A 15,623-nucleotide genomic window follows, 5' to 3' on the forward strand; every position below is an offset into this window, starting at 1 on the left:
TCATGATTGAAAACTCTCAACAAAGTGGGTATTGAGGGAAAATGCCTCAATATATAAACATGACATATCCACAGCTAACATGATATGAAAAGCTAAAAGTATTTTCCTTAAGATTAAGAACAATATAAGGATGCCGACTCTCATCACTTTTATTAAACATAGTACTGAAAGTCCTAACTATAGTAGTCAGGGCAGAAAAGAAATAAAAGGAATCCAAACTAGAAAGAAGCAGCAAAACTGTTACTGTTTACAGATGGCATGATATTATATATAGAAAATCCTAAAGATATCACTCCACCCCCCCCCCAAAAAAAAACCCTATTAAAACAATAAGTGAATTTGGTAAAGTTTCACAATACAAAATTAATATACAGGAATCTACTGCATTTCTATAAACTATCAATGAACTATCAGAAAGGAATTAAAACAATAGCATCTATAACTGTATCAAAAGAATAAAATACCTAGGAATCTAACCAAAGAGGTACAAGAGTTGTATCATGAAAACTAGAAGACATTAATGAAAGAAATTAAAGAAAATAAAAACAGTTAGAAAGCTATTTCATGCTCATGAAATGGAAGAATCAATATTGTTAAAATGAACATACTACTCAAGGCTCATCTACAGATTCAATGCAATCCCTAAAAAAAAGCATTTGTCACAGGAATAATAATTCTAAAATTTGCATGGAAACACAAAAGACCCTGAGTAGCCAAGGCAATCTTGAGAAAGAAGAACCAACTTGCAAGTATAACGCCCCTTGATTTCAAACTATACTGTGAAGCTATAGTAATCAAAAAAGTAGGTACTGGCACAAAAACAGACACAAAGATCAATGGAACAGAATATGATGCCCAGAAATTAACCCAGGCTTATATGGTCAGTTGGTTTATAACAATGGGAGCAAGGATATGTCAATACATGAGGAAAAAAAAGTCTTTCCTATAAATGGTGCTGGAGAAATTAAACAGCTACGTGCAAAAGAAATTGACTTTCTCGTACCATATACAAAAAATAAACTCAAAATGGATTAAAGACTTAATTGTAAGTCCTAAAACAATAAACTCCAAGAAGAACATATACGCAGTAGGCTCTCTGACATCAAGTAATACAGTTTTCAAAATGTCTCCTCAGTGAATGGAAACAAAAGCAAAAATAAACAAATGGGCTACACCAAACTAAAAATCTTTTGCACGGCGAAGGAAACTGTCAACAAAACAAAAAGGCAACCTATTGAATGGGAGAAATATTTGCAAGTAATATGTCCAATAAGGAGTTAATATCCAAAATATACAAGGAAACCATACAACTCAACATAAAAAACCCCAAACAATCCAATTTAAAAAATGGGTGGAGGAACTGAATAGACATTTGTCCAAAGAAGACATACAGATGGCCAAGAGACACTTGAAAAGATGTTCAACATCTGTAATCATCAAAAGGAGATGCAAATCAAAAGCACAGTGAGAATTTGCCTCACACCTGTGAGAATGGCTATCATCAAAGATACCATAAACAACAAATGTTGGGGAGGATGTGGAGAAAAGGGAACCCTCTTTGGTAGGATTGTAATTGGCATGTGTGTACTCAGTCACTCAGTCATGTCTGACTCTTTGCGGCTCCATGAACCTCCTGCTCGGCTCCTCTGTCCATAGAATTCTCCAGGCAAGAATACTGGAGTGTGTTGCCACTCCTTACTCCAACGGATCTTCCCAACCCAGGGATTGCCCCTCATCTCTTGAATCTCCTACATTGGCAGGCAGATTCTTTACCACTACTGCCATTGGTATAGGCAATTACAATTACCCAATTTTTATAGATTCCTATTAAAAGTAAAAAATAGAACTGCCATATGATTCAGCAATTTTACTTCCAGGTATTTGCTCAAAAAACCCAAAACACTAATTCCAAAAGATGTATGAATTCCCATGTTCATAGCAGCATTATTAGCCATAATAAAAAGCCCAGATATGGAAGCAACCTAAGTGCCATCAATAGACAAATGGATAAAGAAGGTGTGGTGAGTGTTTTATATAAAATATTGGCTATAAAAGTGAAATCTTCCCATTCGCAACAACGTGGCATACTTGGTAGTATGCCAAGTGAAGTAAGTCAGACTGAAACAGAAATGGTATAATATCTTACTTATATGTGGAATCTAAAAGCAAAACAAACAAACTAAACAAAAAAAGACCCATAGATACAGAGAACAAATGTGTGGTTGCCAGAGTGGAAGGAGGTGGGGGTCATAAAATAAGGGAAGAGGATTTAAGAGGTACAAATGTTCAGTTATAGAATAAACCAAGGGGATGTACTATATAGCATAAGGAACATGGTGATATAATATTGTAATAACTGTAGGGGGGCAGATGATTACTAGATTTATTGTGATCATTTCATAATGTATGCAAATATCAAATCACTATGTATTACACCTGAAACTAACATAATATTATATGCCAACTATATTTCAAGAAAAGCTTACAGGAAACCTGGATTCTAGTCTTGGATCTTTTAGTAATAGGTTTATGATTAGTCATATAACCTTACTGGGCCTCAGGCCACCTCTCAAAACATGAAGGGCTAAACTAAATTACATCCAAGGGTTCTAGAAAATTCTATGAATCCGAAATTTGACATAATGTACATTTTAAAAGCATATTAGTTATATTTAACATAATGGAAACAGTCCAACAAACTTGTGGCAATAGCTTGGGCCAAAGGATAAAGGGACGATTTCCCAAGTAACAAAAAGGTAGCTTAAGGAAACGGGATGATTCACTCTGAAAGCGTGACCCTGCATTTATAGTACAAGCATATTCTGCTGGGAGGTGAAAGTTTCATTTATTCTGTTCTCTCAACCACAGCACCTGAAGGAGGTCTGCTTATCTATTGTATTCTCTGTGTTACTCATTTTCAAAGACTACGCTATCCCAAGTGGCTCAGTGGTAAAGGATTTGTCTGCCAATGCAGCAGACACATGTTCAATCCCTGGGTTGGGAAGATCCCCTGGAGGAGAGAATGGCGGCTCACTCCAGTATTCTTGCCCAGAAGACCCCATGGACAGAGCAGCCTGGTGCGTTCCTCTACAGTCCATGGGGTCACAGAGTCAGAACACAATTTAGTGACTGAGCACGCATACACTGGATGAAATAGCAGTAGCTTTCCCAAGAAGAGCGTTAAAACAGGACCCAAGGCATAAAGGAAATCTAGGCAGTCATCCTACTTGTAATAGCTGGACAACAGCAAAACAGGAATGACAAATATTTTCTCTAAACAAAATAGCACAGGATTTAATCAGGCCATCCATGTTACATGGGATGGCATAAAATCATTTCTTTATTTTTGACATTTTTTAAACTGGGAAGAAAGAGTTTTCTAAATAATTCAAGATTTAAGTAGCCATGGTCTGTATAATAAGATTTCAGTAGCCCGTATTTACTTCAAATTGAGGTAATTTATGGAATTCATGATAAGGTCTGTAGTAAAAAGAAAAATTCTGTAAGTGAAGATGGAAGGAAAGAAGAGGGGGAAGCAAGGGAAGGAGGGAGGGAAGGCAAGAAAAAAATCCTGGACTGAGAGAACTGTTTGGGTCCTCTTCTATAAGATAAACTGAGCCAAACTGGGGTGCAGGGGAGTATGCTTTCTCTATTCCAGTTACAGTTCTCAATCAGATACACCAAAAGAGGCAAAAGACCCATAATAAAACTTTTAATAGCTGAGTAAATGAGTATACCAACTCTTACACCCTCTAGACATGCATGAGCCCTAGCTTGTTCTGTCTCCATCATTTTCGTGTTCCCTTATTGCCAGACATCGCTTCACAGCTTGAGATACTGACCTCAAACTGACCTATGAGATACTGACCTCAAACGCTGTGTTCAGCAAACAACTTAAACAGCTCTATTCTATAGCAACTGGGTACAATAACAAAGCTGAAGCAGGGTATAAAGGAGACATAAAATCAGCATAAAATTCAAAAAGAAGAAAAACATGAAGTTGTGTATTAAACACATGTTTATTTAGATCTACAAAGAACTAGATTTACATTGAATAATTATACATTTAGAAAATAAAAGCTTTTTAGTGTAAAACACAGTTTTAGCGTAAGAAAACATGCAGTAAAAAGGATAATCTTTAGAGAGAGAGTAAATTAGCAGTTGCTGGAACTGAGAGTAGGAATGGAGAGTATTTGCAAATGGGCCACAAGAGTTCTTATTAAAGTGATGGAAATGTTCTAAAATTGGATTGTGGTGGTGATTGTACAATTTTGTGGTGAATAGATTATACCTCAACAAAGTTTTTAAGGAATTTTAAAAAGAAAAGGCCCCAAAATATGTGTATCTATATTTTCTAGTTCTTTTCTTTATTAATTGTGTGATAGTTATGTTTTTAATTTACATTTTAAGGAACTGCATGTCAGAAATGCTTTTCTTTCTATGCTTATCTTTAGCTCTTCAATAAAAGTTCCGCAATTAGTCAAAACTATATTTCATTTTTACTCTAGTATTGGGAAACTATTAACATTTTTAAAAACAGTTTATTCTTTTTTAATGACTTCCCTATTTTATGACTTTTCTTTCAAGCCCTAAGTTCAAAAAAGTTGTGTCCAAGTAAAGGTTGGATTGTGGGTCAAAATTTAAGCAAAATGTATATACCTATCACAAATTCTTAAAACTTTTCTAGTCAAAATAATATGTATTTGCTGGGTAATGTCTTATTATTTTAATAACATACAAATTACAATCATACCCAAGTTCATGTAATCTGGAGCCTCATTTTCCTCACTTACGAGAATAAAACCACATTAGTTTATAGTTGCACATATTGGAAGACCAAATCAGATGGTGTATGTGAAAATACTTTGAAAATTAAAAGTGCTATGTAAGAATCATCATTATTACCATGAATTCCAAGATATGTGGGAATGCTAATTAAAAGGGATACTTTTTTTCCCTGATAGCTGTTGGTAAAGAACCTGCCTGCAACGTGGGAGACCCCGGTTGGATTCCTGGGTCAGGCAGATCTGCTGGAGAAGGGATAGGCTACCCACTCCAGTATTCCGGCCTAGAGAATTCCATGGACTGTATAGTCCATGAGATCACAGAGATTTTGACATGACTGAGCGACTTTCACTATAAATAGTATTTTACTACTATAATTCATAATTAAATCTGTTTTTAAGTTAGTTGTTCCTACCATCTGAATGAAAAGGAATAGGAAAAATTTATCTGTCTGAATTTAAGAACGTTTTTCTTTCAATAGAGAAAGAAAAAGCAAGATTACTGCTGTGACTCAAATAACATTTTTGGACATGAAATACTGCTGCTGCTAAGTCGCTTCAGTCGTGTCCGATTCTGAAATACTAATGTGCCCAAATATTCAGGAAGAACTGACTGACTGCATTAGTGAAAGAAAGTTAAATTTTTTAAGGGCACAGAAAGCTTCTATTCTACAAAGTAGTTTTGGATTGTACTCCTCAACGTTTCCTAACCAAAAAAAAAAGATAACTTTTGTGAGAATTACATTTCACTGTGTAAAAGTACTATCAAGTTCAGGAAGCGTTAAGCATAATCTTAATTAAAAACTTGTCTAATTTTACACTGTTGTTAAAACCTCTTTTCTCACTAGTTATCCACAGTTTTATTACTTATCTGTCTCTCTACATTACAAAGTAATATCATAGATTTCTTTCCCTCATCTATGTCTGATGCTTAAGAAAGAACCTGTGGCATCTGTTTTGTTCCATAGGATATACAGGGAGAAACAATGAAAACTCATCACTGTCTGTATGACGCATATCCAAATAACACAGAGAATGGAAAGGCTGGACAATGAGTTAAATAGGGACGTCAGAGTTTGAAAATTATTCAGCCATGAGCACAGAGGTGTGGCCCTGTTGTAAGCTTTTTTACTTAAGATTTTATTCATAATATTAAGTGCTATTATGTATAATAACCACTAAGCTATCTATATTAATGGTCAGACATATCAATTCAGAACAAAGAACCTAGAAAGAGTGATTTGTCTTATCTTTTTTCATTTGATTCCACCTGCCATTTGCACAAGTGATGATTAAGACAGTCTTTTCATCCTTGTTTTCCTTTCCAAGGTCACCACACCTGTCATGAAAAGTGTCCATAACCCCATTATCTCTGTAACTTGCCTTTAGACCTAAATTCAGTTCTATGGCTAGTGACAAGAAACATAAGGAAATACATATTTTCTTAAATTAAAGTTGAGTAAAAGATGTGCAAAGCAGTGTTCATAGAGGAAACAGTTTTCATTTTAATTTTTTAAAAAGACATTTAACTTTCAGTTTAGAGGAAGATGAGAAAGAGAGCTCCATACTTTTAAATTTTTAATTACAACATGAACAAAAGTTTGGATTCTTTTATGGAAATCATTTGCAAATGAAAGAACACTTGTGATTTCCCTTAATAGAGAATTAGCATTGATACATTTTTACTCAAAGGGCTACTTTTATTTCAGATTGTCTACTGAAATGTGAAATTTAAACATATTATTTCTCTTTCCTACAGTACTTATTTTATTTTCTTAAATTATCTTCCTTCATCAAATAATCAATTTCTTTCCCTTAAGATATAATTTCTATGTATAATCTCACTAATATAAAGAATTACTATATGCAATAGTTTTATACTGTTAAGTATTTCACATAATTCCACTTATTCTAATACTTAATACTTAAAACACCACACAGATGGAGTTCAGTATAAGTTGACACTTCACTTTCTTTTGCTTATTGACTCAGTGAAGGTTTAAAATGAGTTTAAATGACACAGAGAGAATTATATATGGCAAAATTCTATTCTCTGAGATATGATCAGATTAATTTATGACAGTGTGTACATTCTAGTCACACTTTTAAGATGTTAGACAAATAAACCTTGTAATTTTTTAAGAAATGGTTACATACTGGAAGACTTTTAATCAAATGGCTTATAATCAGATCTTAATATCCTAATATATGGTATACTCGAATTCCACCCTTTCTGAGACGTGGGTTCGATCCGTGGGTTGGGGAGATCCCCTGGAGAAGGGAAAGGCTACCCACTCCAGTATTCTGGCCTGGAGAGTTCCATGGACTGCATAGTCCATGGGATTGCAAAGAGCTGGACACGACTGAGTGACTTTCACTCACTCACTCATCTGACCCACAAAATCTCCTGATAACTTAGCTCAGTGTTTAGCCTAATATATGACACACATCAGTGGCAACTAGGGACGTTAATGCAAGGAGAGAGTATGACTTAGCCATGAACTATAAATGTATACAGTTGATTAGATACACTGAAATATTCAGAATCATCTTTCTTCAGTTTATTTCCAGAAGGCAAGACCAATCATTTCATTTGATTTAAGAGGACACGGCTATTTTCAACACTATTAACAAATAGAAGATGTTTTTCCCTTTCATGGAAAGGATCTGTCACTGAAAGTGTTTATATAAAATTTTCAGGGATATGGAATACATCTTGGCACAAAGTAAACTACCTTATTCAGAAGTGAAATTATGATGTTTATTTCTGGGAGCACTGCCACCTAAAAATAGCCTGTCTAGTCACCTTATAGTGTATTCTTTTATTTCATGGGTGGAAGTTCAGGGTTGAGTCTGTGTTTATTTGCGTTCCTCGCTTGACCTAATGGCCAAAAATGCCCGATGCCTAAAAGTACATCTGCTTTAAGAATATAATACAGTTATACCCTGTCAATTGGTCATCTAGTATTTCTCCCTGCTAGCTCACACAACCCCTCATCAGGCCACTTGCTTTGGCGTCCTGTGAAAACACATGGCCTTCTGTGCTGTAAACTTTTCCTGGAATGGCCTTTCCCCCAAACAGCCTTTTCTCATCTATTTAACTCCCAACCTATTCTGTCAGCTCCAGCTTGAGTTCTGTGTCTTCTTAGGACCTCACTACACCATCAGCTCCAAATTCTCTCTTCTTGAAATGCTGAGAACCCTTCTGCATGATTTAGAATTTAATACAGTTCTAAAAGATTCCATTGGCTGTTTTTCATATGTATGGATCTTCTTACTCAGGATAAGGCAAGAAGTTCTTTGAGGGTAGGAATCACACCTCATATTTCTACATCCCACAAAAAATGTTTAGGAAATTTTTACTGGATAAACTTTTGCTGCATGTGATGTGACCATAAATTCACTGTATTAAAAAATCAAATTTATGTCATAGAAAACAAAAAAGGTGAGTGAGTGGATTAATTGGTGATAAAAGAGTTCATCCAAAATTTATCTCAAGCCTTGGAAAGACGCGTCCACTGCCTTCTAGATTTATGATGTGTGCTCCGTTGCTTTAGTCACGTCTGACTCTGTGACTCTAAGGACTGTGTCTTGCCAGGCTCCTTTGTCTACATTAGTAGTTGTCCCTTAATATTCTGGAGGGATTGGCTCCAGGATCCCCTGTGGATACCAAAATCCTCAAATCCTCAAGTCCCAGATATAAAATGGCATAATATTTGCATATAACCTAAATTAACCCCCCTGTATACTTTAAGGATTTCCCTTGTGGCTGAGACGGTAAAGTGTCTGCCTACAATGCAGAAGACCTGGGTTTGATCCCTGGGTCAGGAAGATCCTCTGGAGAAGGAAATGGCAACCCACTCCAGTACTCTTGCCTGGAAAATCCCATGGATGGAGGAGAGTGGTAGGTTATAGTCCATGGGGTCGCAAAGAGTCAGACACGACTGAGCGACTTCACTTGGTCTTGGTGTACTTTAAATCATCTCTTCTGTGCTTATGATATCCAATACAATGAAAATGCTATATAAGTAGGTGTAAATACAGCACAGTATGTAAACAGTTGTCAATACAATTAAATGCCATGTAAATTGTTTCTGTGTCAAATTCAAGTTTGTCATTTTTCTAACAGCATTTGCCCACATTTGTGTCCCTGGGTCACACTTCGGTGATTCTCACAATATTGGAAATTTTTTCATTAGTATTTGCTATTATAATCTGTGGTCAGTAATCTTTGATGTTACTACTATGACTCACTGAAGATTCAGATGATAGCATTTTTTAGCAATAAAATATGTTTTAATTAAGGGAGGTACATTGTTTTTCAGATATAATGCTTTTTCATACTTTATAGACTACGGCATGGTATATACATGGCTTCCCTAGTGGCTCAGTGGTAGAGCATCTGCCTGCTAAGCAAGAAATGTGGGTTCAGTCCCTGGGTCAGGAAGATCCCTGAAGAAAGAAACGGCAACCCACTGCCGTGTTCTTGCCTGGAAAGTCCCACTGACAGAAGAGCCTGGGGGCTACAGTCATGGGGTTGCAAAAGAGTCACACACAAGTTAGTGACTAAACAACAATCGTATATACATAACTTTTATATGCAGGCCAAAAAATTCCTGGGACTTGCTTTATTGTGATACTCCCTTTATTGCAGTAGTCTGGAATTGAACCCGCAGCCCCTCTCAGGAATGCCTGTACTGTGACTGCACCTGTTACGTTCAGTTAGCATTTATCAGATTGGATTTTCTTTGGCTCTATGAATAACCTGTTTTCTCAGAAATCAATACTATTTATCACAACTAATAATTTGTGTCAATTTTCATTCTTTTGAAGAATAAATGAGGATGACACGTTTAATAATAATCCTAGTAGGATATGGCAACCCACTGCAGTATTCCTGCCTGGAAAATCCAGTGGACAGAGGGGCCTGGTGTGCTACAGCCCACAGGGTTGCAAAGAGTCGGACATGACTCAGAGACCAACACTGTATTGACTAGAAAGGTATGTCTAGAGAAAAGGCTGTATTAAAATGAGGCCATTTTGAGTTTTCACCCGGCATAGAGTCCTGATTCACTGGTTACTGAGGACACAAGGCCGTAGGATGGCAGGGTTTTCCCCAGGCATCGTCTGCAGCATAAACTGCTGTGGCCACAAATGCCAGCGTCGCCCAGTGATCCCACAGCTATTCCATTTCACTGTCATGCGTGTGGCTTGGCAGCAAGAAGCTCTTGAAAAGTTTTCATCTTCTGTGGGGTTTCCCTGTGGAGTTAAGCTTTCCCCTTTCATAACAATGAAACAAAACTCTGCTGACTGAGCAATAGGTGCTTCACCTCATTTCTTTCTTTAATCATCTCTTAGTCCCTATTTTTTTTAAGTTGGTGTACATAGTCTTCCACGTCACTTTCATGTGACACAGAGTGACTGAGCAGCTGGGACAAATGCTGAGAGTGTATGGATACACACGTGTACAGCACATAGACCCTGTTACACTACTGTGGTTGTGAGTGTAGGCAGAGTTCTCACAACTTGCTACTACACTGCCCCATCCTGGGCAATCCCGTCATGGAACTGCGGCACAGGTGAAATGCGAGGTGACCTTTGCCCTCCACTTGGCAAGAGCCAGACCCTTGTTGTGCCCAACCAGGGTGCCGTGGTTTAAGAAAGTTACGGAGAAAGTGGATATGATTTAGGAGTTTGCACCAAAAATGATTTCCTATCCAGAGGTTAAGGGGTGAGGCTTTACAATTTAGAAGAGAAATGGATACGTTAGAGCAGACTACTTCAGGTTCACAAAGGTTAATGTGAGGATGACTGAAAATTGTTTCCCATCTGCACTCATGACAGATCAGAAAGTAAGGAGCTTAGTGGTTTGGGGGAATTCAATACAAGCTCTCATAGTAGATCATTTGAAGACCTCAGGCTCTTTCTTATATTGGGGAAATGCGTGTATTCTCAGGACTTGGCCTGACAATGGTAGAAAAGAGGAAAATTATTTCATCCCTTCCCTTTTCTACAGGCAAAGCTGAAAATGATCAATGGGTAGTTATTATTAGCATATTTTAATAATAATAATAACACTGCCAAAATGTACTAACCTATTATGGGGAAGGCAGTATTTTATGGAGTTTAACTCATTCAATCTTTGCAATCTGTTAGGCACATACCCTTTTATTATTCTCAATAAAAAAAACCTCTGAGGCTCAAGAGGTTTAAGTAAATGACTAATCACACACAGTTGGCAAGATCTGAATCCAGAAAGACTGACTCCAGATTCTAGCTTTTAGCTGCCATGTCATACTGTCTCATGTCTATTTTTCCCTCCATAGATATTTTAACACTAAACTAGGAGCCACAAAAGAGAAAAGAGACTCTCTGAAGGTTTGACAGAGGAAGAGGTGAATAGTGGATCATCATAAATACAGGTTCTTGAATTCTAACAGACTTTTTTAAAAAAAGAAAACAAAGGTATACATATGATAATGAAGTGTGACACTTGTCTGATTTTATAATGGTGGCTGTTACTGGCGTGACAGAATCTAAATATTTTTAGAAGTCAGAATGATTACAAAAGAAATTCTAGTTTAAAAGTCAGTAGTTCTGGGCAATAACAACAGCTCTTTCAGTGCCCTGTGATCTTAGGTCACTTATACACATTACTCCTGACTTCTTTCCTGTGAAATGTGGATTATACCTCCCAGAGTAGTATAAAGGCAAAATTATACACAGGATATGAGAGCAACTTGAAAATTATAAAGCTGGGTTCAAATAAAAAGCTTTACTATTTTAGTAAGAAAGTAATATCAATTTATCAATAAACATACTATCAGTTTATTAATAAACTGTCTTGCAATAGATCATTTTATGAGAAGTATACCAAAACGTTTTAGGTTATTTATGTCAGTATCTTAATGTTGTTGATCGTCTGTCTTAGAAATTCTAAGACATTCAGGAAGTCTTGCTCTTTTTTCCATGTGCTGAGCACATGTTGCTCATACTCTATGGGTTTACTTATTACTTGGCATGATTGCCTGTCCCAGAAGACTGTGAGTCCCTAGAGGCAGTGGCTATTTTCTATTAAACTTTGTATGTCTCAGCAGAGAGCTGGCTACATAAATATAAAATAAATGATGTAGAAAGAATATAATCCAAGAAGACAGAGATCATGTTTTCCATATCACTGTTCCTATATTTTATCCAAGTATGGTGTTCTGGAATAGGTTTGAATTGCTGAATAAATAGATTAAATATTTAACATTTAAAGCAACCACCACATATCACTGCTAGATTAGTAAATTTGACTTGTATCAGTCTACTCTGAGGGGCTTCCCTGGTGGCTCAGACAGTAAATAATTCTCCTACAATACAGGAGACCTGGGTTTGATCAGTGGGTTGGGAAGATCCCCTGGAGAAGGGAACAGCTACCTACTCCAGTATTTTGGCCTGGAGAATTCCATGGACAGAGGAGCCTGGCAGGCTATAGTCCGTGGGGTCGCAAAGTTGGACACAACTGGGCGACTTTCACACACACAATCTACTTTGAAAAGCAAGTGCCTCTCTGACAAGAGCAAATGAGAGTAAATTCGAAATGTGACCATAAAGGAATGAGATTAATTTTCACTTGTGATTTGTAAAAATCAATCTCCTTATTTTACACTTATGTCTTGTAAATTAAGAGGATTATATAGATGTCTTACAGCAGTGCTTATAGCTTTAACGATTATATCATACATTAAAAAAAGAAGTTATTTCACTGAAGGTGCTATTATAAATGGAATGTGATCTTCTGGAAAATATTCTGTAAGCAGGTAGCCCTAAATAAGTAAGAAAGCAATTCTTCAAAATAAAATACGTACAGAAAATAAAGCATATACCAGGTCACAGAAAGGAAAGCAGTATAAATGACTTCCCAAAGGTAATGGGTGTGAATAAGACGTGTCTGAGAGTACTTGAAATCAGTTATGCTAAAAGTATTTATGAAATAAAAATAAATAAATAAATAAATAAAAGTATTTATGAAAGAGACTGAATAACTTAAGAACAGAACTCCCATTCATATACAGCCTTTACTTCAAGCTTCTTGTCTCATCACTGAAGAAATATTTAAGTTTCTATTATTTTCCTAAATTATGTTCTCATCTCTAAAATTTGGCAGTAGACCATTTCAGTAATTCATCTGTCTGAAAAATACCCCTGCATCTAAGTTCATCTAAATTGACATAAGTGATAAAATTAAGAAATGCTAAGAAGTGTTTGAAGGGTATTATATTAAGCAAAATGACATGAACATGATCTGTATATCAAATGATAATAAAACTACACTTCTAACTTCTAATAGGAAATAGGGTTCATAAATACAAATTTCTTAGTTCTACATACCCAATTCAGGAGTTTATAATCTTATAATCTATATATGGGAACATTTTTAAAAATACTGCTGCTAAGTCATGTCAGTTGTGTCCGACTCTGTGCGACCCCACAGACGGCAGCCCACCAGGCTCCCATCCCTGGGATTCTCCAGGCAAGAACACTGGAGTGGGTTGCCATTGCCTTCTCCATTGTGGTAATTTTTATAATGTCACTTACCTGATCAACATTACTACTGAAGTAAGGGTTGGTAGGTTCAAGATATAAATATTATGTACTTGGTATTGAGAGAGTCAGTTCCTAGGCAGCTTGATAAGAAGTCCGGGTGTCCCCAAGGAGAGAAGGGTCTGGATTCTCAAGGAGGAGGAAAGGACAAACTTTTTTTCTCTCTACATTCTTTAGGCTTATATAACAATAATGTATCCTGCTTGAGGACAGTCTCTGGAAAAAAACCTTCTGGCTAATCCTGTTATCTTAAAATGTAAATTATGGGAGTGGGTCTAGTGAGGTCTTTAGAACCTCCAGACATTCTTTTGATTCACTGTAATAAGTAGTTAAAAAGTATATAACTCCATTGCTAACACTAGTAAGGGGGCACTCTTTCTGCCCCCTTCTGATGTCTATGTCAGAAGTTTTCTCTATCCCTTTTATACTTTAATAAAACTTTATTACATACAAGCTCTGAGTGATCAAGCCTAGTCTCTGGCCTCTGATTGAATTCTTCTCCTCCAGAGCCCAAGAATCCGTGTCATTCGTGGTTCAGTAACACGTGCATTACTCTGTATACATATGTAAAATGAGTTCATGTGGAGGATATACTGCATCAAAATAGCACTCTATAAAATCAACAGGAATATCTCACATGCACCATTTGCAGAGAGGAGTGAAGGTTAAAATTCTGTAATCACAACAGAACTGGCTCTATCTAGACCTGCCGCCTACCTATGAAGGGTGTGAGTCCTACTCTAATGGGACATTACAGTCTCCTGGGTGGTCACCAGTGTCCTCACCATGATTCCCTATCAGCTAGGACAACAGTATGTGTAATTGCAGTCAAAGGGTTGAAGCCAAGCTCCTAATTTTGGAATCACCAGATACATGTAAAAATGAATCATCACAGAGAAGAATATTTTTTGTACCCAGTAATTAACATTGTAGGATAGTTAGTAAGTGGCAAGAACTGGGGTAGTTGATTCTAGGGTAATAGTGATCACTGAAATGGCCAGTCTACACTGAACAGTGAAGATAACTTGGAGATTTGGATTATCCCACTTGTTCTGGGAAGTGCAAGATCACACAAGATGACGTCACTTCAGAGGTTAAGGACATACCCTTCTTCCTGGGATGTACTAGTTACACCTTATACCTAGTTATAACCTATATGATTTCCATTAGTCTACAAACATTTGTGTATAAGTGTGAAATATAATATCCATGAGAAGAAAGTTGGGGTGAACTACTTCCGATTTCCCTCCTGGGACGAAGATTATAATAAATATGTATGTACTCAACCATGCACTTGCATACAAACACATGTGAATTCTGTCTTTTTAAACTGCATTACCTTTAATATGCCCACTTTGCGTGGATGTGCACGTGCATTCAGTCCTGTCTGACTCTTTGCTACCCCATGGACTGTAGCCCGCCAGGTTCCTCTGTCCATGGGATTTTCCAGGCAAAATTACTGGAGCGGGTTGCCATTTCCTCCTTTGGGGGATCTTCCTGACCCAGGGATTGAACTTGTGTCTCTTGAGTCTCCTGCATTGGTAGGTGGGTTCTTTACCAACTGTCCACTTCAAATCTTCCTTAATTGGGTGGTTGTTTGTGCCTTCTCACATTTTTGAGGGAATTTTCTAGAAGTTTTCCACTATCAGCTTGGCATTTGATTATGCAGCTTGAAGGGGTTTCAGTGTCTTTAAGTGATTTCTAATATTTCAAAAATCCTAAGTAAATTCTTGTATTTCATAAAAGATCTCACTGCTAACGCAAAGGCTCCCAGTCTGAAGTTATCAGACCTCTTAGGAGACCACAGTTATAATGTTGATATTTTTATGGTCAACTAAAACAGCTCTTTTGTTGTACAAAGTCTTTAAAAATGATACTGAAGAAACTATAACAGCCATAAAATTAATATCAAGGAGATTCTGTCCTTTATGCTATTTCATAGAGAGAGGGGTTTTTAGACACAAAGAGCAATATAAACAAACACACCAGACAATAAACACGTCATGGTTAGGAGTGCTATGCTCTGCGCCCTTTCTACGTGCCAACACTCCCCAGTGCTAAGATGTTCATGTGTAACACTGTCATCAAGTCTTTACCAGCTATATGAAGTTATATTTTATCACAAAATCAATATTTTTGAAAAATAAATCTAAGATTGCATTAGTTTAGCAGGGTTCAGAAAAGAAGGAGGTTTTTTTCCTAGGCCCTTATTTGATTTTCACTCCTATAACTGAAAATATTTGATCCCCA

At 36.7% G+C, this 15,623-nt stretch overlaps 1 protein-coding gene across 3 annotated transcripts in view; it reads right to left on the reverse strand.

The window, feature by feature from the left end:
- Window positions 1–15,623, reverse strand: part of PRKG1 (protein kinase cGMP-dependent 1) — a 1,418,431-nt gene that overhangs the window by 38,629 nt on the left and 1,364,179 nt on the right.

This window comes from Bos taurus, chromosome 26 (genome assembly GCF_002263795.3).
Source record: "Bos taurus isolate L1 Dominette 01449 registration number 42190680 breed Hereford chromosome 26, ARS-UCD2.0, whole genome shotgun sequence".
Taxonomy (NCBI): domain Eukaryota; kingdom Metazoa; phylum Chordata; class Mammalia; order Artiodactyla; family Bovidae; genus Bos; species Bos taurus.